The 26992-nt window shown below is 40.3% G+C and overlaps 1 long non-coding RNA gene across 1 annotated transcript; it reads left to right on the plus strand.

Moving 5' to 3' along the window:
- The first annotated feature begins 1531 nt into the window (after positions 1 to 1531).
- Positions 1532 to 22704, plus strand: LOC125448133 (uncharacterized). Its single transcript, XR_007246655.1, has 2 exons — positions 1532 to 1692; positions 22519 to 22704. It is a non-coding gene; the product is annotated as an uncharacterized LOC125448133 (long non-coding RNA).
- The last annotated feature ends 4288 nt before the right edge of the window (positions 22705 to 26992 follow it).

A 26992-nucleotide genomic window follows, 5' to 3' on the forward strand; every position in this document is an offset into this window, starting at 1 on the left:
TATATGCCAATCCCTGACATTACTGTGTGAAAAACAGATTTACTAAGCATATATTTTCCTGTAACTCATGTTTGTCAAGGTCCTGACAACTACGAAGTTCCTCATTTCATTAAGGCACTGCTTCTTCCCTTTAGCTCAGCTTTTAAAAGCTCCATTCCCTTCCCTGGCCCCTCAACATCAGAGACCTTGTTTGGGATAATTAAAATCAGCCACACTCAAACAAAGCCTCAGAATTCTATCAGACATGGCAAATGTCCGTTGCGGCCTGTTTTGAACCTTTTACTGACCCACTCTCCGCAGGAGTATACCAAGACCATATCACCCCCATTTCACTTGGGTCTTTGTGCGCTAGAAACTCGAATCGAATATTTAGGTAGCGTAGTAAAAAGTAACTCTTTGAAAAGATTATGGATGTCTTCGTGTTCATTGTTAATTCTGTGGTCAGCAGGGAGCTGCTCACTTTCCCAGACAGACTGCTAATTGTGTTTAATTAGCAGGTGGTGTGAAAACAAAGACAAAAGCTTTGGAAGTCAACAGAATCCAAATTGCCCTGGGCAGAGGCTCACATTGGTACTAATTTCGCTGGCAAAATCAACAACAGATTTTCGCTAAGTGCTGCATTTATATTGCAGACGTCTTCACAATGTGATTGTGTCAACAGCAGCTGCAGCTCCTGTTGCTGTCATTGTCGTCAACTATTTTATATGTCTGGGCATTTGCTACGGCACCTGATCCACACTTCGTCTGCCAGTTTTCTCTCTCCCTCACACATCCAACCCAGAGATCAAGAGAAGACTGTGCAACAACACAGAGAAACGCAAACAAAAAAAACACAACAGACTAATAACCCCAAATACGTCTTTAGCTCAGAGCACTGATTGAGATAAAGTTCTGCTATAGATTTCCAAGAATTTTAGGGAGATTTTGGAGATCACCCTCTGCAAATTTATCATACCTTTGCCTTAAGCAACTGAAAATAAGTAGTCACACTGGGTATACTTGCCACACAACTTTTTACAAGCATGCCGAGTCATACAATAAAGGATACTTTCAACAAAAGTGAAACTTATACAAAAATGTAAAATTTCAGAAGATTTGAACAGTGTCTTACAGCTTGGTAGAAAGTTGATTTATAGCTCCACAATGTTTTTTTTTCCCATTGAAGTTAATGATGACTTGCTGTCAACCTTTTTGGAAAATAAATTGAAAATCTACCTCCTATGAGACAAATAAACTTTAAATTATTTTTGACACTCTCTTTGCAGTGATGCATTATTCATAAGATGAGCAATTCTAATGGTTACCTCACCCGAATGGACTGGTGAAGCACTAGCTTTGCGTGTTCACCAAAATGACTAATATAACAGCTAAGAAATTAACCTGACAACAAACGAAGCTAAACAGAGAGACTAGGAATCATAAATCTCTCACAGGCTTCAGTGCTGCTAAGTGCAGCTGTAATTACTTGCTACGTTGGATGCTTTATATTTGCTCATGAGTGTAGAAGCCACCTAGTGAGTGCGACCATGCATGTTGCAGTGTGAGAAGCTGAAATCTTGGGCTGATGGTTGTCTAACAGACGTTACCCGAGAAGTGCGTGAAATACTAACAGATGGAATGCTTGCCACCGAATGTAACGGCTCCTTCTTAGGGCTCAGCTCTTTGGATGTCAGTCATCACTATGTCTATTATGTATGTGAAAGTTTTGCAATCGAACATTGGTATGCTGTTGATGTTTCACCACGTTAAAGGGGCTAATGTAGGTTGCTGTTCAACAATGATAATCATCACAGCTTTAATGGCTTAGGTTCTCCATGAAAGCAGCTGCTGAGAGTCTAGAGTTCACTGCGAGAGGCAAGTAGATGCAGCAATGTCCATAGATACTGAAAATAGGTAGGTAAATGGTTAAGAAGGCATGTGCAATGCCTTTATTGTATACAAGAGCAAGGAGGTTATGATAAGCTGTGTTATAATGTTAGACCAGAGCTGGAATAGTGTGTGCAGTTTTGGTTGCTATGCTTTAGGAAGGATGTGATCACATTCAAGTGAGTGTAGAAGAAATTAGCCAGAACGTTGTCTGGGGCTGGAACATTTCAGCTGTGAAGAGAGAGACTAAAGAGACTGGGGTTGTTTTCCTTAGAGCAAAGAAGGCTGAGGGGCAATGTGATTGAGATGCACAAAGTTCTGGGGTGCATTGAAAAGGTAGGTAGAGACAAATGTTTCCCCTTGAGAGAGGCATCAACTTTCAGTTAAGGAGCAGAAGGTTTAGAGGAGATCTGAGGAAAAAGGAATCATTCAGAAAGTTTAGTTATCTGTAACTCCCTGCCTGAAAGGTTGAAAGACAGGAACCCTCAAGATGTTTAAGAACTATTTTGATAAGCACACAAGGCTATGTGTCAAGTGCTAGAAAATGGTGTAAGAGTAGATGGATGCTGGATAATCAGTGCAGACAGAATGCGCTGAGGGGCACCTTTCCATGCTGTTAAAACTCTACAACTTTAAATCTTCAACTCTGAAAGGCACTGGATATACACCAGGGATTAAAATGGGACCAGGAAGGCTGTTTTGTTTAGGCCCAGGCATAATGGCAAAATGGCCTCTTTCTTTGCTGTAGATGTTTCTATATTTTCTAAAGACTTTGAATATCTGAACAAGAGGACTGTGCAGGGATATGAGGAGGGAAAAGGGTAGGGAGCGGCAGTCAGGACATGAGTTGCTCATCACAAGGACTAGCACGGACACATTAGGTCAGAAAGGAGAATGGTCAGTGCGAGAGAAGATAGCACTGAGTGAGACAGTGGCTGATTGGGTATAGCTAGGAATCTAGTTCAAAGTGGGAATTCAGAGCAGAGGGGCAAAGAGGAATTTTAAACATAATTTACTGTAAAAAGCAAATTCTCCTGAAGATAAGTGAGTGCGAATGGGTAAAAAACATTTGTCAAGAAGCCAGCATGCAGTGAGATGAGAAGATGAGTCACATCACAAACCACAAACTGGTACAAGTGTAGAGGAAACAGTTGTTTGAGGAGTAAGATTGGTGAGTATTTCTACCTTTTAAAGTTAAATTTAGGTCTTCAGTTTGCATTTAGGAGTTTGTTTCTTTTCTCCTTTTCTTCAAAATAGCTAGTTCTGATACTGTTCTCATAAATTAATTGCTAAAAAAAGTGTAAAGAGAAGGGATTCTAGAGTAACTAATGAATAAGTTAAACGACATACGACAGTGATGTTTTACTGATGTGCACAGAAGATACTTGGATTCCAAGGTGATCGAAAACAAATGCATTTGTGTGCAGCAGCTGGAGGTAGATCAGATCTGAGTTATTGAGCTACAGTCTGAGTTGCTAACCCTGCACCACATCAGGGAAGGAGACAGCAATCTGGGCAACACACTCCAAAAAAATCTAAATATTCAGGAGTATATGTGACTTTTCCAAAGAAAGTCCTTCTGTGGAACTAAATTCCTGAAAAGCAGTCAGAATCTTTGAATCTTTATAGGCAGTGGTGGAAAGATTCTTGGTAATCATGGGGCTGGAACGCCATGGGAAGGGGGATAGGCAGGAATATCAAGTAATCCAATCAGCATGATCTTCTTGAATGGCAGGGCAGCCTCAATCAAATGATCTACTACTACTCTTTGTTGGCATGTTCCTATGATTAACATTTAATCCTTTAGCTGCAGTATATTGCAGTGAACATTATGCAAGATGACAAGCATGTCAACTCCAAAGACAGCTAATAACATGCTGTTCAACTTAACTTAATTGAGACATATAAAATAATCAGAGGGTTAGATAGGGTGGATAGGGAGAGCCTTTTTCCTAGGATGGTGACGGCGAGTACGAGGGGACATAGCTTTAAATTGAGGGGTGAAAGATATAGGACAGATGTCAGAGGTAGTTTCTTAACTCAGAGAGTAGTAAGGGAATGGAACGCTTTGCCTGCAACAGTAGTAGATTCGCCAACTTTAGGTACATTTAAGTCGACATTGGATGAGCATATGGACGTACATGGAATAGTGTAGGTTAGATGGGCTTGAGATCAGTATGACAGGTCGGCACAACATCGAGGGCCAAAGGGCCTGTACTGTGCTGTAATGTTCTATGTTCTATGTTCAACGACAACATGCAACTGGAGCTGATAGCACAAGTGCAAATGGTATAATTGCAGAGAAGCAAATGAATACAGTAAGCAAGCAAGAGAATGATAATTAACCTTCAAATATTTAAGTAAATCTAGCATCCATCATCATTTCATTTTCTTCTTCTCATGCTTCTCTTAACAATGTAACACACTGCACTACCACAATGTAGAAACGAACAGGCAACTAGGAACCAAAAAACAAAATTCAAGGACTCTGGAGGCTGATTTCAATGCAAAAGAGCAAAGAAACTTCTTTCACTAGGCAGACGATCACGTAGTTTAATCAGGTTTGACTTTCAAGTAGATAGGACAAGAAGAACAATCTCCTGCACATTCTGATTGTAATTTGTTTGGTCCTTTTCACTCAGCTGCCTGCTGTTCTGTTATCAGCTGAGCTGTGAGAACAGTTTCTGAGTGTCTGAGGATTCTGGAAGCCTGCACGAATCAATATGAGGAAACGTTTGAAGCAACTGGCTTGTAGACACGAGCAATCCTCAATGTTTAATGCTCAACCAACACCACCAAAGCAATCGATTATTTGATCTTTTACCTCATTGTTGTTTGTGAGATGTTGCTGGCCGCAATTGGTTATCATGTTTCCCCAAATTAAAATAGTGGTTACTCTTCAAAATGATCTAATTGGCTACGAAGTGCTTTAAGAGCGTTGGGAGACATAAAAGAGGGCACCTAAAATTAACATTTCTTCCTTCTGGTACAACAAGATTAAAAAATTCAGGCTTATTGATCTGACTTAGCAAATTTTTAGTTAATCTTCCTGCTTGATTTTTATTTGCACAAGTTTCTCAGGGCACCATACATATAGAAGAGATTATTATAAGCAAGTTTGTAAATATGCCACTGTAAGAGATCACAAACAGCATTTATCAACAACTGGCATGTTTGTCTGCATAAAAGCAAGTTATTTATTACATGATAAGTTTGGTCGGTTAGCTAAGTTGGCTGGACAACTGGTTTGCAAGGCCGGGTGACAGTCAATTCCTGCATCATCTAAGATTACCGTGATGGGCCCTCCTTCTCAATCTCCCCCCTTTACCTGAGGCATGACCCTCAGGTTAAACCACCAGCAGTCATTTTTTTTCTATTGTGAGAGTAAATCTGGTGTTTTTACATGATGTGTGCAGAATACTAGTGACTCTACAAGTTTAGATCAATGAGTAATGTCATTGCATGTTAAAGATGCTTAACTAGGATGAGGAGTATTTAGGGAGTTCTTAACTGTAAAACAATTGTAGACAGATGGTTTTACACTAACATTGCAGCGACATTCTTGTAAGTAATAAGTTTCAAAATTCAAACAATAGATTTGCATTCTACAGTAAGCAATCTGTAAGCATGTTGATACCTTACAGTGAAATCTTTCGAGAATCTGGGTTATATAAGAATAATGCAGCATGTTAATATACTAATACCCATAAAGTTAAATAGTCTGTCAGCATACAAGTGCTGGACAACACAGAAACCTTTGAATAGATAATATACAGGAAGGCATCAGCATCACTATGTAGCTTGAAAACTTGCACTGAACTTAAGAATATAGTTTTTTTGTTACATTAACAGGTAACTATAATTGAATGTTGTCGAGTAATTGTGGACAATACAGTTGCCTCAAATAATTTCAAACGTATTGCTAATTCAGATCAAAAAGACAGCCTATGTAAACATGGGTACATTGCAGGCAATTATTTAGAAAGTTATGGAAAATCTTGTTTCACTATAGAATGGTATGAAGATAAATTAGCCATCTACACAGAGCCAGCCTGTTAAAACATTTTTCAGAGTTCCATTCAGAATAGTGGAACACATTCAAACAGTGAATAATGATTTTGTTGTCAGATTAGTCATGATGTCAGTGGTCCAAGTCTTTGCCAGCATTGTCTCATCTCACATCTGCAGAATCACTCATAAATTGGACAGCGATGATGCAAGTCTGCTATTCATAATTCTTGACGTGGAAATTAGAGGGGGTACCAGGTGACTTCTGCTCATTGCTCGCTGCAAACAGCCTTCGTATTGCTCAGCACCAAATAGTACCTCAGAGCACGATCCACGATCACCAGCCTCATACACTCCTTCACACACAGACACTGGCCTCCAATATTTGCCAATCCTTCATGACATTAATGATGCCTCTCCTGTCCAACATCCCCTGAAATTTTTCTTTTAGTGGATGTGCTGGCTGTTGTACGTTGACCTGCAGCCTCAGAGTGTCTGTGCGGTTCTACAGTTTCAGTGGAACATTGCTCTGTTGCACAGGCAACTAACATTGTAAAGCTGTACCAAGGACAGTTTGCACACAAGGACAGGCTCCCAACTTACAGATTGGACCAAGGTTGCATCTCAGGGTTTCTCACTTGCTGTCTTAGTGCTCACTCACCTAGCACCTATCTGCTTACATTCAGCAACCAAATCTCGCCATTCCTGTTAGCACACTGGTCCATCAACCCGAGCCAAAAGCCATCAGTGATGCCATATTGTGTGTGCACCTAAGTGTAGGTGTGTAAGCACAGGTGTGTAAGCATAGGTGGTGTGAGCATTAGTGTAGATGTGTAAGGATAAGTGTGTAAGTATAGGTGTTTAAGTGCACGTATGTAAATGTAGGTGCATACAATATGAGTGTAAGTGTAGGCATGTAAATAGAAATGTATAACGTAAGTGTGTAAGCATTAGTGTGTAAGTGTTGGTGTGTGAGAATTGGTGTGTGCCTGCGCAGCAAACATAGCACACATTTATTCATCCAAATGGCCACATCAATAATTGAGTGAGGGTGAGCCTTCATTCCAGTCCACGAGTTGCAAGGAGGATGCTCTTGTGAGGGGGCCCTGGTACCATTACACACAGTCAGAGCCCTCACACAGTCCAGGAGCTTGGCCATGATCAGTTATTCCCTTGGGCTGCTCGCAGTCAGGAAGTATGTCTGACTACAGTCCTGTGGGGATGGCACCATCAGAGAGGGAACCATGTTGTCAGTAGAGAAACTACCAAGATCAGACATGTCTAGGGGCTGCTTGTCAAAATGGTCTGGGAATTACAGTTCTTGGAGGTCATTTAGGTGGCTGTGAGAGGGCCTGTTGGAGCTTCATGAATGAGGTCACTGCCAAAATGTGCAGGGGAGTCAAGGCTAACAGGAGGAAGGGAGGCAGGAAAGGTAAACAAGGACAGTAATGGGGGTGGGACGCGTCTCAACCTGCATGGGGAAATATGTGGAACGGCATCAAAGTACATGGTAGGCGACAACAGGGGGTTTATTGTTTGTTCCCACCAGTGTGTTCTTCACAGGGAGAGTTTTGTGGCACAGAATAGACAACATTAAGGTGTAATATCAGGGCTCAATAGGTTAGGAGGGCTGTTGGAGACAAAGTTTAATGTTGCCATATTGAGGGAGAATGGGTGAAAATGGACTGCCCTGGCAGTGTGAGGACACATGAGAGCTGTGGGGGGGATGGTGAGGGAGGGTTACCTGCTCACCAGGTAAACTCTGATGCTAATAGTTCCACCATGAGCTTAATTTCCTATCTTCGCACATTATTCTCTAGATGTCAAATGAAATGTAAATAAAAGCTCATCTTGAAGTTGTGCCATTGTTTTTCTGTATGCAATGTTCCTCTACTGGACAATGGCAAGACGCAAAGGTCTTCAGTGTCCATTGGTAGCAGAGTAGCAGTCAGGTAGAGATGGTGTATAGATGGGATGTATCTACAGACAGGTAAAGTGTGTGGCCTGATGTTTAGGCAGTGACAAGAGTAACAGAGCAGCATTGTGCATGTGATGGATTGTGAGCTCTGCCATCTGTGTACTACAAATGACAAAGCTTTGTCTCCTCTAGCCTCTGGGATATGAGGTGGCCGTATCAGATTGGCTCATACATTACCGTTCTTTCCATTGAAGCCAGAGTGTTCTTGACTGTGGATGGGAACCCCTCTCACATTACCCCAAACTCATCCACTGTGAACTGCATATCCCCTAACTCTATCACAGTTGCCTCTTCACAACTGCCATCTCCCAGCTTGTAGCACCAAATCACCATGCTGGATTTCATTCCTGCAGCAGCAGCAGCTCCCCCACAGCCCTCTCCACCCGTGACTGAGGATTGCTGACCAGAAAGACAAACTGTATTGTTGTGTGATGGTGCCAACTGGCATGGCAGGGTATGGATTCTGCGAACATTCACATCGGCGCTTAGTGATTGAATGCTAAGGGAGCAAACAAGCAGTTAAGATATGATGTGGTTCTGTTGTGAGGTGGGAGCCTGCCCTGCTTTGTCAAATATCTTTGCAGCAGCCTCCAGTGTTAGCTGTCACCTCATCCCGAAATGCAGCTCTGCTTTCTAAATGTCCTGCAGGTGAATCAGAGAGGTGCAATAGGATGGTAAGGGGTAAAATCATTTTGGGTGCTAATGTCAGAGGTTGAGGGGTGTGTGCAGCTGGTGGCTCTTGGATAGTGAGATGCTGTTCTGTACCCTTTGCAACCAGTGGTAAGCTAAAGACACCAGAGCGTCAGCTCCGATCCAGGTCAAAAATTCTCAACATCCACTTGTCCGTTGTCTTTGCTAAGATAGGAAGCAGCTGATTAATGAGGCAAAACATGCAGCTAAGAAGGCATTTAACAAGCAATAATCCCTCCTTTTGCTGGCAACTGATCACTGCCTAGCCAGCAATTCGTCTTGATATCCTGCCAGTTACAAGTTGCTCCTAACATCAAGACAGGCCTTGCCAGATTCACCACATGATTCTGCCTCAAATCTCACCACTTCCCATGCCCTTCAAGCCCCAACATGACTCTCCTCAACTTTTCTGATCATGAAACTCCTGATACTAGGCACTGGTCCACCATACCCATTACTGTTTGTAGAACCTCAAAAAGCCTCTTTTTATTTGATCACTTGGTCTTTTTCTCTACTTTTCCACAGTAAGAGCTTTGTGCAATTTATATTATGGTTTGCTCATTGTAGGATTTAATTCACTGGACAAACAAGTGGCTTTGAATTTTCTTGCTCATATAGACACCACAGTGGCTCAATGTTTAACACTGCTGCCTCACAGTGCTAGGGACCTGGGGTCAGTTTTACTCTTGGGTGACTGTCTCTGTGGAGTTTGCATGTTCTCTCTATTGTCTATGTGGGCTTCTGCCACAGTCCAAAGATGTGCAGGCTAGGTGGGTTAGCCATGAGAATTACAGGGGTGGGAGGGATGCTTTTCAGAGGCCCAGTGAGGACTTGATGGGCTGAATGCCCTGTTCCATACTATAGTGATTTATGTTGATTTTTGGCATTATATTTTCAGGGTTAATAACATAAGAGTATGGTACATTTACACTCTTGCAGTTTTAACAGTATTTTCTCTGCTGTTGTTTAGTAATTCAGCCCACACTTTTGACATTTCTGGGGATACCAGTTGCAATGGTTCCATTACTTCATAGTTTGCTAATTATGTCAAACACAACCTCCCATCCCAGGCTCTTTCAACCACTACACCTAGCCAGGTAACAAAACTGTGCTGAAGGGTTTGGAAATTCATTCGTTCTGGGAGCATGTTTCTGTTCAGGTTTGGAGTCGGCTGCCCTCTTTAGATGGACAAGATTAAGTACAACAGCTCAGGTCAAATTCTGTGTGTAGCAACACAATAAAAGTTGAATACTCTTAAAAAATATCCGCCTTTTGTTTCCTGAAGATATTTTGTCTAGATTGTTAGTCCTGCCAGAAACAATTCCTTCAATGAACTGAACTGCATTTTCCAAATTTAGCTGGTTGAACCATACGGACAACAGTGAGGTGGAGCCCACCTACAATTTTACTCTTGGGTGACTGTCTATGTGGAGTTTGCATGTTCTCTCTATTGTCTATGTGGGCTTCCGCCATAGTCCAAAGATGTGCAGTCTAGGTGGGTTAGACATGAGAATTACAGGGGTAGGTCCTAACCTTGAAATTTTAAAGGTAACTTGCTTCATTAAGTGTTAGTCAGATCAGAGGCTGCAATGTTGCTTTTGAACTGCTGAATTATGTATTTTTTTGGAGGGAGGAGTGAAAGCAGTTTGCAACAGGAAGTTGAAGCACAGAATTCAGTGTCAAGTTATGTGTGGAAAGCATAATAAGGGGAAAGAAAGATGGAATTGAGGGAATGAGAGAGGCCACTTTTGGGAAACTTTGGGAGAAGGAGAGCAGCTCTGCCAGCAATTCCTGGATTTTGAAATTTAATTTTTCACAATGTTCACCAAACAGTGCTGTCTGACTTCTATGCAAATAAACTTCAGCATCATTTGATGCAGGTTAACTAGTGTTTCACTTTAATAGAAGCAAAATACTTTGGAAGCTAGACACCCGAAATAAAAATGTATAGGACTGGAAAAACACAGCACTTCCAGCAGCATTTATGAGAGAGAGAGAAAGAAAATGTTTTGAGTCAAAGATGTCACCAGACCTGGAGCATTTTACAGTATTTTGTGGTTTAAGTTTCAGTTTAATTCAGATTTGAGAAGGAATTTTGAATCCAAACACATTTCTTGTCCCAGATGAACATGAGTTTTTAAACTAATTTCATTTCTTGCAGTAATAAAAATAGTTGAGAAACAGGGAGAATAACTTCAATGATTCGTGCCCAGCACTTTGGGGAAAATAATCATAGTACTAAAATAAAATCACTCCTAAAATCTATATAAAATTGAAACTAATTAACTTTGATAATATTGAAAAGTATTTGATTTGGATCATTTTAGGCTCTGTAATTCCCTTCTGCACATTTGTGCAACTTTATTACTGTTCATATTGGAATTCAGCGTTGGCTCACTTCTTGGTTTATATTTAAGTCTTAATTTTGAAAGTGGAAAATTCATGAGAATAGAAATTGTCTTCTTCTTGAGGCCAGACTATGTTTTGCATGGAAATGCTGTGTTCATTCAGGTTCCATAGCCACAAATTTGATACATTTCTTTCAATTCATTCGTAGAACGCAGACAAGGCCAGGTACATATTACTAAACTTAATTTGCCTTTGTGATACAACTGGGACGCTTACTGGCAGTTAAGAGTCAGCCATATTGCTGTGGGTCTTGTGTCACAAATAGACCAAACCAGGTGAAGATGACAGATTTTGTTTCCCATAAGACATTAGCAAAACTGACAGGCATTTTCACAACCTAATAATTTCAAGGTTATTATTTCTAAAGTAATTCTTTACAAAATAAAAAGGCATTAATTAACTGAATTTGAATTCCACAGATTGTGTGGTGAAATTCGAACTCCATGTCAGAATCATTAGCCTGGGTTACTAGTCCAGTAACGTAACAAATATTCTACCATGTCATGCTGTCATGCGCAACAGAGTTGACATATTCTGTAGAGAATGGTGGGACATATTTTGGTTCCCGTCCCCATTTGGAATGGATAATGGGAGAGGTATATTGGGGCAGACAGTGCCCCTTTGTGTAGGAACAAGCCCCAGATGTATGCCATCTCTTTGTGACATAAACATATAGCAATATGAGAGTGAGAGAGCATCAATGGATGCTGTCTCTTTAAATAAGAGATCATGACCCTAAGTCCTATTCACAGAAATCTAGGAAAATCAATTTAAAGTAAGTGTTGTCAGAGTGCACTAAGCAATATTTCCGAGTGTGGATGCTTCAGGTAAATTGTAATATTGAGTGGGAATTATATATTGCTGTGGACCTAAATTATAAACAAAATCGTAACCATAATCCACATCACAAAAAAATTGGGCACTGAATCAATTAAAAAATGCAACTTCTGAAATAAAAACACCTAGACTCAGCAAATAATTTTAGGAAATCAAAACGATATTGCTCACTGCCAAGATAACTTGGATGCCCAAACCATACATAGTTGGCACACATGGGGCAGAGAGCATCGGAACATGCTGTTCTGGTTGATACTAATAAGCTGAGCAAAGGACATAATGCAAGAATAGAAGCAACATTTTTGTTTAAGCTGGCTATGTTAAACCTGACACGGGGATGTTTGCCACACACACTTAAACTAGACACTTGAAAGGTTAAAATATGAAAGACTACTCTTTTTATGAAGGCTTTGAAAACATTCGCATGGATCTCAATGCTACAGTACTCACAGAAAAAGGCCTGAACAAGAATATGTTGTTAAAAATTCTGAATAAATTATTCAACTGAATTCTTATCCATTTTTCCCGATTTAACATGCCTGCTCTGTGCTCATTTTCCAATAATGATGCAAAATACCATGTTCTTTGCTTTACAAATAGTTGAATAGAGAACAAAGGCAGGAAAGCTCTGCTAAACATTTATAATTTACTGAGTAGGTCCCAGCTGGAGTAGTGCATCCAGTTTGAGGAACCACGCTTTAGAAATGATGTTATGGCCTTGGAGAAGGTACAAAGGAGATGGATTAGACTGATACCAGGGAAGAGGGCTTCAGTCAAGTGGGGAGATTAGAAATGTAAATTTTCTTCCTATGTTGTGAATGTTAAGGGGAGAATTAGTGAATTAATAAATTATGAAAGGCTTTGATAAAATAAATGAGGAACTGATTTCATTGGCAGTAACTGGAGATCACAGATTTAAGGTAATTGGCAAAAAGAATCAGAGATGCAATGAGGATAAAGTCTTTTACTCAGTGAATTGTATAATGCACTCTCCTAGAAAGTGTGATCAAAGCAGCTGTAATTGGTAAATTGCAAAAGGGTACTGAAGAGATACTTAAAAATGTAGAAATTTGCCTAGTTGTGATGTGTGCAAGGGACCAGGGTAAATTGGACAGCTCTTACAAGAGCTAACAAAGGCTCATTGGGCCAAATGGCCTATTTATAAGTTGGAAGATTCTATGTTTTTTTTCCTTTATTCTTTCATGAAATATGAGCATCCCATTGACAAGAAAACATTTGATGCCCATCCCTAATTACTCCTGAACTGAGCGGCTTGCTAGGTAAGTGTCTTTGAGTCAATCATGTAACTGTGGATCTGGAAACACGTGTAGGTCAGACTGGGTAAGGACAGAATACCAAAAGGACATTAGTGAATCACATGGGTTATTACAATAATTAACAATAGTCACGATATACCATTATATTCCTGATTTATGATCGGAATTCAAATTTTATCAAGTGCCGAAGTAGGATTTGAACTCATGTTTGCAGAACCTTAACCTGGGTTTCTGGTCTCAAGACCACCAAGTCATCATCTCACTTCAAATTCCGTGACATTACAGTTGATAGCTTGGATTTTTATGCTGTCTAGTTTCTGCACATTTTTTTTGTCACCCGAAACGTTCTTCTCCTTGAGTTCTTTGGCTGAAGGTAGATCTGAACCACATAATTATAACATATACCATGAGTAGAATAAGGAGGTAAGTCTACCCTAGAAAAAATGCAGATTGACCTTCATTCCATTGGCACCAATGTGATAGAAGCTGGCTATCCAGCCAATTGGATCAATCAGCTCCACCTCCTTCACAAGGAACCACAATTACTGTGGCAACATACACTTCTTGATGCATGTTGTAGCCTAAAATTATGGATAAGTGATGTTGGAGACCCTGCTTATCATGTGGCTCTTATTACCTTCTGCTGGTGTATATTGGCAGGATTTACAAGTTAATATGTAACCTATATGGCTACAACATGAATGCACTTTCCTCAGCCATCGCGTCCTGTGGTGAGACTCGAACCTGGAACATCGAGCTCAGATACAGGAACGCAGCTTGAAAATGTTACTTTGCACCTTCAAACAGACTATATTTTGTCAAACAGATCCATGTTGGTCAATAAGGGTTACTCAACTATTACTCAATTTATTTCTTCAGAATACATTTACTGTTCCTTTAGACTTCTTTACACCAAAATGACCAGGATGTCCTGGTGATTTAAAATAATCCAAATTAGACTGCAGTGTCAGCTGTTTAGGTGAATTTACACAAAGTCACTACAATAACACAAGTACAATAACAAGAAAATCATTTGCAGTAACAGTGGACTGTTGAATGGTTTGATGAATTTTAGGACTCAACAACACAGAGACACAATATGAGGAAAATATTTTTACTGCTTTTAAAACAAAATAAAACTAAGGAATAAAAGGAAGTTAAAAAAAAATGTTAAAGAAACTCAGCAGTTCTGGCAGCATTTGTTCAAACACTTCCCTGAAGAAAAGTTATATCAGACTCTCAATGTTTCTCTCTCCACAGAGTTCAGATTTCTAGCATTCACATTATCTTACTTTTAATAGAGAAAGTTATCCTAGCCCTTCCATACAGCTTACAATTACATACCGAATAATATTTTGTCTCCCTGGTTTAGTGACATTGTTAAATTACCTCAAATATTGACCAGCCTTTAAATAAAAGCTTACTTTATGCCTATTTAATTTCACTGTGTAACTTGTAATTCATCAATTCCAATTTACCTTCAAGTAATACTCTGAGTTTCCTTAAAAACTATTCTGGACATTTTCTAGTCGATCCATATATCTAAATTCTTTATATTGTACCTATTGTCTACATGTTCTCTGTTGCATGTACCACCTACATTTCATGGTAGCCAAAGTCTAATCGCTGAATTGGGTGCGTTGTAAAGCCTTAGCTTAACCCTGAAGACTTGCACATTAGCGTTTATAATGGTTATGTCACATTGTACAATTACAATTTTTTGTAATATTAATTAAATTTTAATATTAAATTTTAGTTGCTTAAGTTGTACAAATTTGTTGCTTAATGGACGATTTTACCAATCAGCCAGAGAGAAGAGGAATATTAGTCTACCTTGTCTGATGCACTTTTTAAATAGTTGTGCCTAGATTTACTACTATTTTCCCACCTGCTGCCATCTTAACTGAGCCTTTTTGTTTAAGCCACCATCTCAGTTATAAATTAACATCCTACAATACCATTCTGATATTGATTACATTTTAATGTTATACGTAGTGAAGTGTTCTGGCTGTTCTGCCAAGTAAAACCGATTAGAAGAGAGCATGGAGACCTATAAATCGAAAAAATTTAGTGATGAGGCCAGGAGGGACCTGCATGGAAAGTTTGGGCCACTGTTTCTAGTGGTAAATCTTTGCACAGTTATTTTCAATGAGCACTAGATGAGTTTGGTTAAAATACCTTTTGTTTCTGTATGATTAGTCAAAGAAAGATACCTTGCAACCCATCTTTCATGGTTCCAAACCCGAGCACAGATAATTTTAGCTTCAGTAGATGGTTTGCAGGTCCAGTGTTTCTAACCTGCACACGTATGGATGGCATGGTGCTGTGAACAGGCCAGACCACTACGGAAGCCAACCTTCCATCTATGCAAACTATTTACAGATTTCGCTGCCATGAAAAGGCGGCCAACATCAGCAAACACCCACCACACCCTAGTAATGACCTCCTGTAACATCTTCCATCAGGCAGAAGATACAGAAGCCTGAACACACGCACAAGCAGGTTCAGGAACAGCTTCTTTCCAGCCATTATCAGACTGTTGAATGGACTCCAGTCTCAAATAATGCAACCTGCAATGTAACCTGTATGCCTCTAAGTCTTTTTAATCTGTACATCCTTTGCCTGCTGTGATCTGCCTGTACCGCTCATAAGCAAAGCTTTTTACTGCATTTTGGTATGTGTGGTGATAAAATCAAAATCAAATAGAACATAGAACATAGGACATAGAACAGTACAGCACAGAACAGGCCCTTCAGCCCACGATGTTGTCACGACCATTGATCCTCATGTATGCACCCTCAAATTTCTGTGACCATATGCATGTCCAGCAGTCTTTTAAATGTCCACAATGACGTTGCTTCTACAACTGCTGCTGGCAACGCATTCCATGCTCTCACAACTCTCTGTGTAAAGAACCCGCCTCTGACATCCCCTCTATACTTTCCTCCAACCAGCTTAAAACTATGACCCCTCGTGTTAGCCTTTTCTGCCCTGGGAAATAGTCTCTGGCTATCAACTCTATCTATGCCTCTCATTATCTTGTATACCTCAATTAGGTCCCCTTTCCTCCTCCTTTTCTCCAATGAAAAAAGTCCGAGCTCAGACAACCTCTCTTCATAAGATAAGCCCTCCAGTCCAGGCAGCATCCTGGTAAACCTCCTCTGAACCCTCTCCAAAGCATCCACATCTTTCCTATAATAGGGCGACCAGAACTGGACACAGTATTCCAAGTGCGGTCTAACCAAAGTTTTATAGAGCTGCAACAAGATCTCACGACTCTTAAACTCAATCTTCCTGTTAATGAAAGCCAAAACACCATATGCTTTCTTAACAACCCTGTCCACTTGGGTGGCCATTTTAAGGGATCTATGTATCTGCACACCAAGGTCCCTCTGTTCCTCCACACTGCCAAGAATCCTTTCCTTAATCCTGTACTCAGCTTTCAAATTTGACCTTCCAAAATGCATCACCTAGCATTTATCCAGGTTGAACTCCATCTGCCACCTCTCAGCCCATCTCTGCATCCTGTCAATGTCCCGCTGCAGCCTACAACAGCCCTCTATACTGTCAATGACACCTCCAATCTTTGTGTCATCTGCAAACTTGCTGACCCATCCTTCAATCCCCTCATCCAAGTCATTAATAAAAATTACAAACAGTAGAGGCCCAAGGACAGAGCCTTGTGGAACACCACTCACCACTGACTTCCAGTGAATATCAAAATATTTTGTTCAGGATCTGGTGCAGGCCTCAAATTGATCATGTAAGCCAGATTTCATGCTCCTTTCCACCACCTTCCCTCACCTAATTCCCCACAACCTAGTGTAAGTTAAACAGCCATGCTGTCACTGTCAGCTGCTTCTCTACTGTCGTGCTTATGTCAAAAAGCATCACGCAGCATACCTTTAAGCAACATGTTTGTGATGACTACAGCATAGTAAAGATCAGGAAATTTAACAACCAGGAGATAGACTCACATTCTTTCTGCTAAATTTAAATGCAATAAATTTAAATTCTCTGACACTCTTCAATTTTAAAAAAAAGGCTGCTTTTTGATTTAAAAATAAAAGCAGCAGATGAAGGCTATTCTCAGCTTAAAAATATTGAACCTTCAGCTTTTAAAGCACTAAAGAGAACACTTGTAACCTGAGACATCACACCGATGTGCAGAATTTGCTTGGTTCCACCACCTTGTTTCTCCAGTATTAGGCAAAAGCTCAAGGAAGCCTGCGTAACCTTTTCCATTTGTTAATTGAAGTGATTGGTATCTAGTGGCTGAAACCAGCCACTGCAAGCCTGAAGGCTGTAAAGTGATTGGAAGTCAGTAATGGAGCTACAGGAATGGAATATTAAGTGAAACAGAAGATTTTTGCTTGTTCAATTTTCATGTGACACTAATAGAGATGAGGCCACTATCCAACTTACGGTCTCAGAAGGCAAGGATGAATGACCTTGCAAGCAACCAATTGTCTAATTATTCTGAATACAAGACACTTTCATTCAATGACGAAAGAAGGTGAAAGAATTACATAACCATCAAGCAGTTTAAGAACTACCACAACTCGGAGAGTGTGGGTCAGAAATTCAAATACAAGTTCTTGCATGCCAGCAAAGACGTCTAAAATATATAATCAGTCCAAATTATGCAAATTAATTATAGACCATGGCATTATGTTACCAAGGATCAGAAGCCACCTCAAACTAATGCATAACATGCCAATCCTGCAAAAGAGAATGTGAAGGCAAACTTTATCGACGATTGAGCAATAATGTCGAGTATCAACAAAGCAGTGTGTCTCCAAACAGTTATACGCCAGATCAGGATAACTTGTCAAGCCACAAAAATGTTACATTCATGTTGGAAATGTTAGTCTGGTTACTCTGTTTTTACCAATTTGTATAATTATCAATTTCACAACACATTCCTACATAAACCCTTACATATCAGCTTGGGGTTTCATCTTTTTTGGCAAAAGGAGTATATGATGTTATGTCTCTGTCTGCAGTATGTGTTTAAAAGGCATGTTCATGATATCATCACTGCATCATAGCGTATGACCTAATGGTACAAAGCTGTCATTCTCCGTCTTAACTGGGACTTCTTGAAGCATGACACACAGTTAGAAAAATGCTACTCTTTGTAAACAAATAGCTTAGTATTAACACAAGCTATAACAGTAATATGCTCATATACTTGAAGCTAGAATAATCAACTATTCAATCTTTCAGTCTTACAATATCATCATCTATCTCTTATGTTGTGGAAGCTAAGAATTACTGTCTAATCAAGTGCAAATACCCGGCTGAAGGTAAAAGTCCATTCATAGTGGCAGATCAGAGATAATGAGTGAATCTTATAAGGGTCTATGCTGAGAACTCTTGGAGAATTTCATGTGTAGTCAGGCAAAATCTTTCTTCAAAATTTGAGAGCAACTTGCTGCATTTTCAGTAAGAGTTCTGGGTGGGAGACAAGATTCTCACTAGAAAGAAGTGAGATACCTACTGAGGGGGATTATTGCTTGTAAAAAGCCTCATTGAGAGCAAATCTAGCTTCATTACATTAACATGCAGCTACTGATTTTATCACCTGCCACTAGGAAACTAGACGTCAACAGATTCTGAAATGAAAGGTAATGTGGTTACCTGGTGATTTCGGCTCGCCACTTGCTCATCCGGATTACATCTTGGGTACCTGCCAATAACATCTCAAAGCATAATCCAGAGTACCAGGTCACAAACACTGACATCCAACAGCTACCAGCCTGTCAGAACCTCCCTGGCACCTCTCCAGTGTACTTGCAAGACACTTCTGCACTTTAAATGTACACTTCAGGGTGCACTAACAACTCGCATTGAAAGGCTTCTGTAAGGTTGCTTTGCGCTTAGAAACAGACAGCCAGTTCATCGATGGGACAGGCTGCATCTCAGAGCTGCTCACACTCTCTGTTAGTGCTCCTTCACTTCGCACATAACTTACCACATCCCTGTTTTGTTTTACATTTTGGTATTATGGCACTTCAGCTAAAGCCTAGAGCCTCAGAGTGCTGCCTTATTGATCTGCAGGTTAGCGCACACAGCCAGCCTGCCCATCATTAGTTATCAATCCAGGGCGCAGACATGTTGGCACTGTGCTTTGTGGCACAGTGACAGGTCAGTCTCAAACCTACAGTATGTGCCACCTGCCAGCGTGGCAAACCACATTTTATGAAATATCAACCAAATGACTTTATCTCAAAAAATGTGGCAGGGTGTAGTCCTCCATCAAGTCAAGGGCCAATGTTGTTACTCAGAGGTTCTCAGTAACGTCTGTCAAGGCGGGGGGAGTCCACCCGCAGTCAAGGGACTGGGCCACAGTCAGTTGTCTGCTCGGGGCACTCACTGTAATTGGATGTATCACAATACTGTCCATGGAGTGATCTACATGCAATGCTACACATCCAGCATAAACAGGGGAAACACACCTGATTAGGGAGGGAGCCGCAAAGACAGCACATAAGGGTCTGGTCAGTCCTTCCTGGGAACTGTCTGTCAAAGTCGGTCATGAGGATGAAGAGCAATCAGTCCTGGGGGTTTGTTTGTTGAGCGGTGGAGAGGAGGCTGGGAGGTGGTGGGATGGTGACGAAGGCATTGTGTGTGCTGATGGGAGAGGGGGTATTCAAGTTGAGTGGAAAAGAGCAGAAGCACATGGTGCAGTGAAAATAGGACAGTGACAGGGGAAAGTCGATGTGTAAGGTGGTGAAGAATGAGCGTGCATAGAAAATTGCAGGATTAGATTTGTTGGTAGTAACCACCACTGTGCCCTCTTTCGGAGGAGCGTACAGGATCACACTGGGCATTATTAAATTTGCCCTTTTGTCCCTTGAGCCTCAGTAGTACACAAATATTGAGGCTCAGAGGACAAAAGAGCAAATTGAACTCTTGGGTGGTGAGTTTCCACAAAGGGTAGGAAGGATGGAAATGGTTCAGTGGAAATGATCCATTCAGGAACTACAAGGTAAGTGGAGTCTCTGGGGGCATTACTGGTGTCCAGACCAAGCCCAGGGTGGGAAATCCTGTCATCATGTGCTAATGGCTGGAAGTGACTTGCAACTAGAAAATGTCTTGGCCAACACCCAGCGTGGGCAGAATCAGTGCCAGTTTGATGGGAAAAACCGTAGATCTACTTTAACGGGATGGGAGGACTTTGAGGGGGCAAAGGCACTTGCAAAATGCAGCTACACTTCCATTGCAAACATATGTTCAAACATGTGAAATGCATGCAGTGTGAAAATTTTAAGGATCACTGTGTTGCTCATGGGTGGTATTCAACATGTCATTGGTCTTTACAAATTTTACCTAAAGACCACATTGAAGTTGATGCTGTCACCACTGAATTTCAAAGGAGAATGAGGCTGGCTATAATCAACATAGTGCTTTCCAGACTTCCAAGAGCACTGTGGGACATAAAACCAATCACCCTTACACCTGCACTGTGTATAATGATGGATGCTGTTGCATACCATGATCACTTATATTGTTGATGTGGGACTAGGATGGGAAGAATTCAGACGTCATGGAAACCAAGTGACTATTTTGCACCTCGACTATTTTGAATTGCTGTCTCAACCTGTGCTTAGCATCAACAAGCATCTAGGTATCCTTGTTGGCCACAGGTCAAGTCCCAGGGGACTGGAGAATAGCCAATGTTGTCCCATTATTTAAGAAAGTGAGGAGGAATAATCCAGGAGATTACAGGCCTAAAAATTTTATGATAGAGAAATTATTGGAAAAGATTCTCAGAGACAAGATCTAAATGCATTTAGAAGCAAATGGGCTTATTAATGATAGACAACATGGTTTTGAGCAGAGGAGGTCATGCCTCACTAACATGCTCAAGTTTTTTGAGGAAGTGACAAAGATGATTGGTGAGGGAAAAATGGTTGATGTTGTCTGCTTGGATTTCAGTAAAGCTTCTGACAAGGTTCCACACGGCAGACTGATGACAAAGGTGAAGTCACATGGTTTTAGCAGTGAGTTGGCAAGATGAAAACAGAACTGGCTTTGTCATAGGAGACTGAGGGTGCAGTGGAAAGATGTGTTTTATAATGGAGATTTGTGACTAGCGGTGTTGCACAGGGATCAGCGCTGAATGTCTGCTGTTCGTGATCTACATTAATGATTTGGAGGAAAATATTGCTGGTCTAATTAGTAAGCGCAGGCATGATATAAAGAAGGTTGGAGTTGCAGATAGAGAGGAGGGTTGTCAGAGGTATAGGTATTAGAATATAAAACAGTTGGAGGAATGGGTAAAAAAATGGCAGATGAAGTTTAATCTGGACAAAAGTGAGGTGATACATTTTGGAAGGTCAAGTACAATTGGAAATTATACAGTGAATGACAGAACCCCTTGGAGTATTGATATGCAGGGGGATCTGGGTGTACGGATCCACAGATGACTAAAGGTGGCAACGTAGATAGATAACGTAGTAGAAAAGTCCTATGGCATGCTTGCCTTCATTGGAAGGGCATTGAGTAAATGGATAGACAAGTTGTGCTGCAGCTTTGTAGAATTTTAGTTAGGCCACACTTGGAATATTGTCTACTGTTCTGGTCACCACACTACCTGCAGGATTTGGATGCTTTGGAGAGGGTAGAGAAAAGGTTAACAAGGATGTTGTCTGTATTGGGGAATTTTGGCAGTGAAGGAAGGTTGGATAGACTCAGTTTGTTTCTACTAGAATGTAGAAGGTTGAAGAACAACCTCATAGAATTTTAGAAGATTGTGAATAGCATGGAGACAGTGGAAAGTATGAGGCTTTTTCCCAGGGTGGAAGGATCAATTACGAGGGGCACATGTTCAAGGTGCAAGGGTGGAAGTTTAAAAGAGATGTGTGAGGCAATTTTTTCACACAAAGGATGTGAGTGCCTGGAATGTGTTGCCAGAAGACATAGTGGAAGTAGAAACAATAGCAACATTCAAGAATCATCTGGATGAATACATGAATGGGATGGGAATAGAGGGGTATGGATCCTGTAAATGAAGACAGTTTTAGTATGGAAGGGCAAGATGTGTTGTCATAGGCTTGGAGGGCCAGAGGGCCTCTTCCTGTGATGTACTGTTTTTTGATTTTTGTTCCTGTTCAGTCAGCTGTGAGTGGGTTAAATTCTCACACCAACTGAGGTTACTATGAAAGACTCTCCTTGTCAACATCTCTACTTGCCTGAGGCTCAGTGGCCATCATATTACACAACCAGTCATGTCTCTCCACATGAGAGCAACCCTATGCTCTGGGAAGACTATGCGGCTTTACCATTACCAAGTAGGTAACTAACGAAAGAGCCTTGAGAACGCTATACAAGGCCTAGTTTTAGGGGCACTGCATTTGTTTTGCCTATGATCTTTTGAAAGGCATGCCAGCACGAATTCTTGTCTGAGCTAATTACTTATTCTGTTTTTTAATGCTCCCAACACAGGTCCCTGTCAGCTGAAGCCATTGATGTAGCCAAAGTCAGATGCAGGAAGAGTAGATTTGACAGCAGGCTCAGGAATGGGGCTAAGTCACCACAGAGGCCACGGAGCACCCAATTCAGGATGAGGCCTCAGCTACAGGGCCCCTCAGGATGTATTGATGATTGAAAATAAAAGCTGATCTTGGAAAACATCTGAGCGTTTGCCTGTCTGTGATGGTTCGCCCAATCAACAACCAGAATGCACGCTAGTAGTGGCCACTAAACAGAGTACTAACTAGCTGGTGACTTGGAGAGGTTGCTTGGGTGGAATATGGCTAAGGGCAGGGGGATAAACAAAAACTGGGGCAAGAAAATGGAGTTACATGCATCAAGAACTATCAGCCACTCCAGCTGTCAATCGCATGAGTTTGGGGCTGCTGTGCCACTAATTTCCAACAAAGATCAAATCCTCAATACCAATACTTCGTTGGTTGTTAAAGATTGATCTCGGACCAGGGATGCTAGTCTGTTCCAGGATATTTAATTAGTGGCACGATCTTCCATCTGCTGTTGGATGATAGAATCAGACTACCATCGAACAAGAGGTGTGCTGGAGGGCTACGGTAAATTGTCCATGAGGTGAGTTTAGGGGTGACGTGGCAAGAAATTCTGATAGGACTCAGAGACAGAAACCCTCTGTGAAACTGAATGAAATCAACAAGGCCAAAATATCATAAGATTCAGCTGAATGCGACTCACACCGAGAGTCCAGAACATTAGCATCCCCTTGAGTCTCCCACTCATTCCTCAGGACAGTACATTCAGGTGCTTTCTCACATTTACAATGCATAATTACAATTCATGTCACCATAATTTACAACTTCATGGCTTTGCATGCCTGATTTTGTGGCACAGCTGTTTGTGCACATGCATTAATTATAGAAAATTATGCAACAAATAAAATTTTAATGAAATTATTGATATGCTGAATATTGAGTTGATGGGTCTCTGAACTGTACGTGCTGTATTAATTTGTACTTGCCATCTTGTTTTCTGTACTTAACTTTAATACACTGCAATCCAGGAAGTCTGTTTTGAATTTCATGAACAAAATATTCCATGCCTTTTTTTTAAAAATCGTTTGTTTTCAACTTAGAATTTTTGTAACAAAAAAGAAAACACAACTAGTGTCAGTAAAGCAGGAGCAAATATCTCATAAATTTGTTATTTGATAAAAGCACAGAAATAATTCAAACAAATTTGTGCAGAATTAGCATGAGACTAGAAGAGAGTAATCCTGTTGTCCAGCACTTTACTATTCTCAATTAAAAATGCAATTCATTCAGAAGTGGTCAGTTTAAAACCAACTACATGATCTCTGTTCATTGTTTTTCAGTTAGTTAGCCACAATCAGCCACCTTCAAGCAAGGCAACAGAGACATACAACAGTACAACACAGAACTTTATTTGTAGGGAAATATGAACTAATAATAGACGGTACATTAGAGGGCTACATTTAGTGCTTTGTCGTCAGTTGTCAAGCATCAATATATACACCAACAGCCACATGGAGAGGTGTAAATAATAAACTTAAAATGCTAAAGCCTCGTTGATTGTAAGGATTGGATTTTCACCATGACAAAAGGGATCTCTGCTGTGGCAAAAACGGTACTTGTCGCCAAATTAAGTGTCACCCCCAAACACTGCACCTGTCTTTTTCACAGAATGCAAATTGGGGTAGGTGACATTTCACACAATCAGACTTACAAAAGCAGCTTTCTACAGGCAGCTGCCTCCACTCCAGAGTAAATTTGGTGACCTGGGTATCTCAAAGTGACTTAAAGTGGGCATATTAGACTTGTTAGCTACAGGACGAAAACCTATAGTATTGTTGGGACAATGAGGGTATCTTTTTTGGGCATATATATACCACTTTGGGTATGGCTACAAGGCAACTTTGAGGGAGTTCAGGTGCCCTTTGGAATTGTAAAAACTAGCAATGAATGTATGTAAACAAGTATATAAACTCACTAATTGTCAAATGAGCAGTCAAAACTAACTGCCGAAACTGTCAAAAGCAATTGTCAAAGGAAACTGTCGAAAGCGTCAAGAGGAATTGTCAAACGTGATAACATACTTAAAAATGCTGCCCTTCAAATCATTGAAATAAACTGGACAGTTAAGGGTAATGAATAGGCTCACAACTTGACATGAGAAATATGAGCGGCAGTAAAGGTTATTTTAAAGCATATCATGGCATAAGGGGCCATTTAAATTAAGCGAAAAGGCACAAATTGATATGGGAACCCATGGAGTGGTGTGTGCAGGTATGAGACATAACATGATCCATTTATTGTGACAGGATTAATTAATGCCCTCAGAGTAACGGTAACTCCAGTTAGAAGCAATCATAATGTGAATTTTAAAGACCATTCGAAATTAAATAGAGTGGGTCAAAAACTAGTATTTTAAACTATTGTTCTTTATTCGATATATGCAGTTTAATGTTGGTTAACGTAATCATTACACTGTTAGATATTGATTTAACATAAATTCCAACCATGATATATGTGTAAGTAAAAGATAAAGGTAAAGTCACCATAGTTCTACCAGACCATAGGGCTGCTCTGTCAGAGAGATGATGGGTGCCTCAGTACATGTGTCTTACTAGTGAAAGTGGTTTTATTCAAGCTGCATTGGAAAGATCTATATTTTATGAATGTCCCTATTAAAGGTGAATATAGAATGACAATTCAGCTGGAATTTAATATTTTATGATGCAAACTTTAATTTAAAAATCTTCAGCACAGAAATTTAAGTGTTGTAAACACCAGATGTATTCTAGAAAGAGAGAGAGAGAGAGAAAGAGACAGTAGCTTTTTCCAATATTATGATGATGAATTGCTGTGGGCACATCAGTGGTGTTAGAGATTTCTTCCTTTTAGCAGAAACTTCCATTCACACTCAATGAATTCTCTGGTTATTCATAGACATTTCCCACATAAGACATTCAGCAGCACACTCCTACATGACATCTGTTACAGGACTATCCTGTAGTAAACTGATGATCTCCTCACAGAATGAAAGCATGAGTAAACCTTTAAATTAGTTGACTGAGAGATGGTGAAACCAGACCAAAAGGATTATACAATAAAGCCAAAGGAAAATTATCCAGATGCCTCATTTCACCATGCACATAGTGTTCCCTGTCTTCCACTTCTTTCGTCCTTTAGCTCCGTGGCTAACTCATATTTAGTGTTATGTCAATTCTTGTCACAGATATTGAGGTTTGAAAAGAATGTATTAAATGAAACATGATGCTGATCACTAGATCTCATAAGTTAATGGAGTGAGAAAAATACCCTTAACTTTACAGCTTGATGCAATACTGCCCAGTGTGTTGATACAGCTGTGAAAATATTGAAACCAGGTTGATTTACTGAACAGAATTGTACTGTCTGTTTATTTTATATTTGGCTCACTTCAGATATACTGTGGAATGCTACATTTATAAGTAGACATATTTAACCAATTCATAAGGCTTGCCATATACAATCACTCTCCCATCTGGTCTGATGAGAAGATGTTTGTGACATGGTAAGCATATCTGTACTCCCATGTATAAGCAAAGACACAGCAAATAAAGTGAACTTCTTGGAGTTCATATAAACAGGAATCAATTAACCCAATTAGATGTTTTAAATTCATCTTCAATGCACCGCATTTTTTTCCAAGGTTAACTGCTAGATCTGGGTACTACCCCTCCTGAAATGTGTGTGAATGTGTGTATATATTTGCATGTGTGAAAGTAACTCCAATAAGAAAGGCATAAAAGCTCTTAAATGGAGTCAAATCCCACATGAACTAACATTTGCTCATGAAGTTGAATAAAGTCTTAATGAAGTAAGTATGAATATTGAGTTTATCGATTCAAAAGAAACACTGGTGGACAATGGCCTAAGTGTGCTCAACCATAGCCTGTACTATTCAAGCCTGTAAGAAGTTTTTTTTACCCAAACTAAGTTCATAACTCAGGAACACACAGAAAAACCAAAAAATAATCTATTCAATGTCTTATATCCTCTGTTTTTAACATGTGTCATGCCTTCTCTTTCGGCCTCATACCAGTCTTTAGTGAAACAGTCGAAAAGTTTTAAGCAGACTTAGTGTACTCTCGAGTGGCTACAGTACCAATCTGCCCTAGATTGGGTCTGGGACTTCTCATTGTGGTCCAAATATATTTCCACCCAGTGGCACTCAGGGAGGACTTGTGGATTTTGTCTTGTTCCCAATATCATCAAATGAGCACTACACTGTCATCCACTCCCTGGATGTGCAACTTGCAGGATTTACAAATAAAGGCTAATAAACTGTACCAAAAACAGAATTTACTGGAGCAGCTCAGCAGGTCTGGCAGCATCAGTGGAGAGAAAACAAAGAAATGTTTTGGATCCAATAACCCCTGTTCTAGGGTTTGTTTCAGATTTCCAGCATCCCA

This window comes from Stegostoma tigrinum, chromosome 1, assembly GCF_030684315.1.
Source record: "Stegostoma tigrinum isolate sSteTig4 chromosome 1, sSteTig4.hap1, whole genome shotgun sequence".
In the NCBI taxonomy this organism is placed as follows: Eukaryota; Metazoa; Chordata; class Chondrichthyes; order Orectolobiformes; family Stegostomatidae; genus Stegostoma; species Stegostoma tigrinum.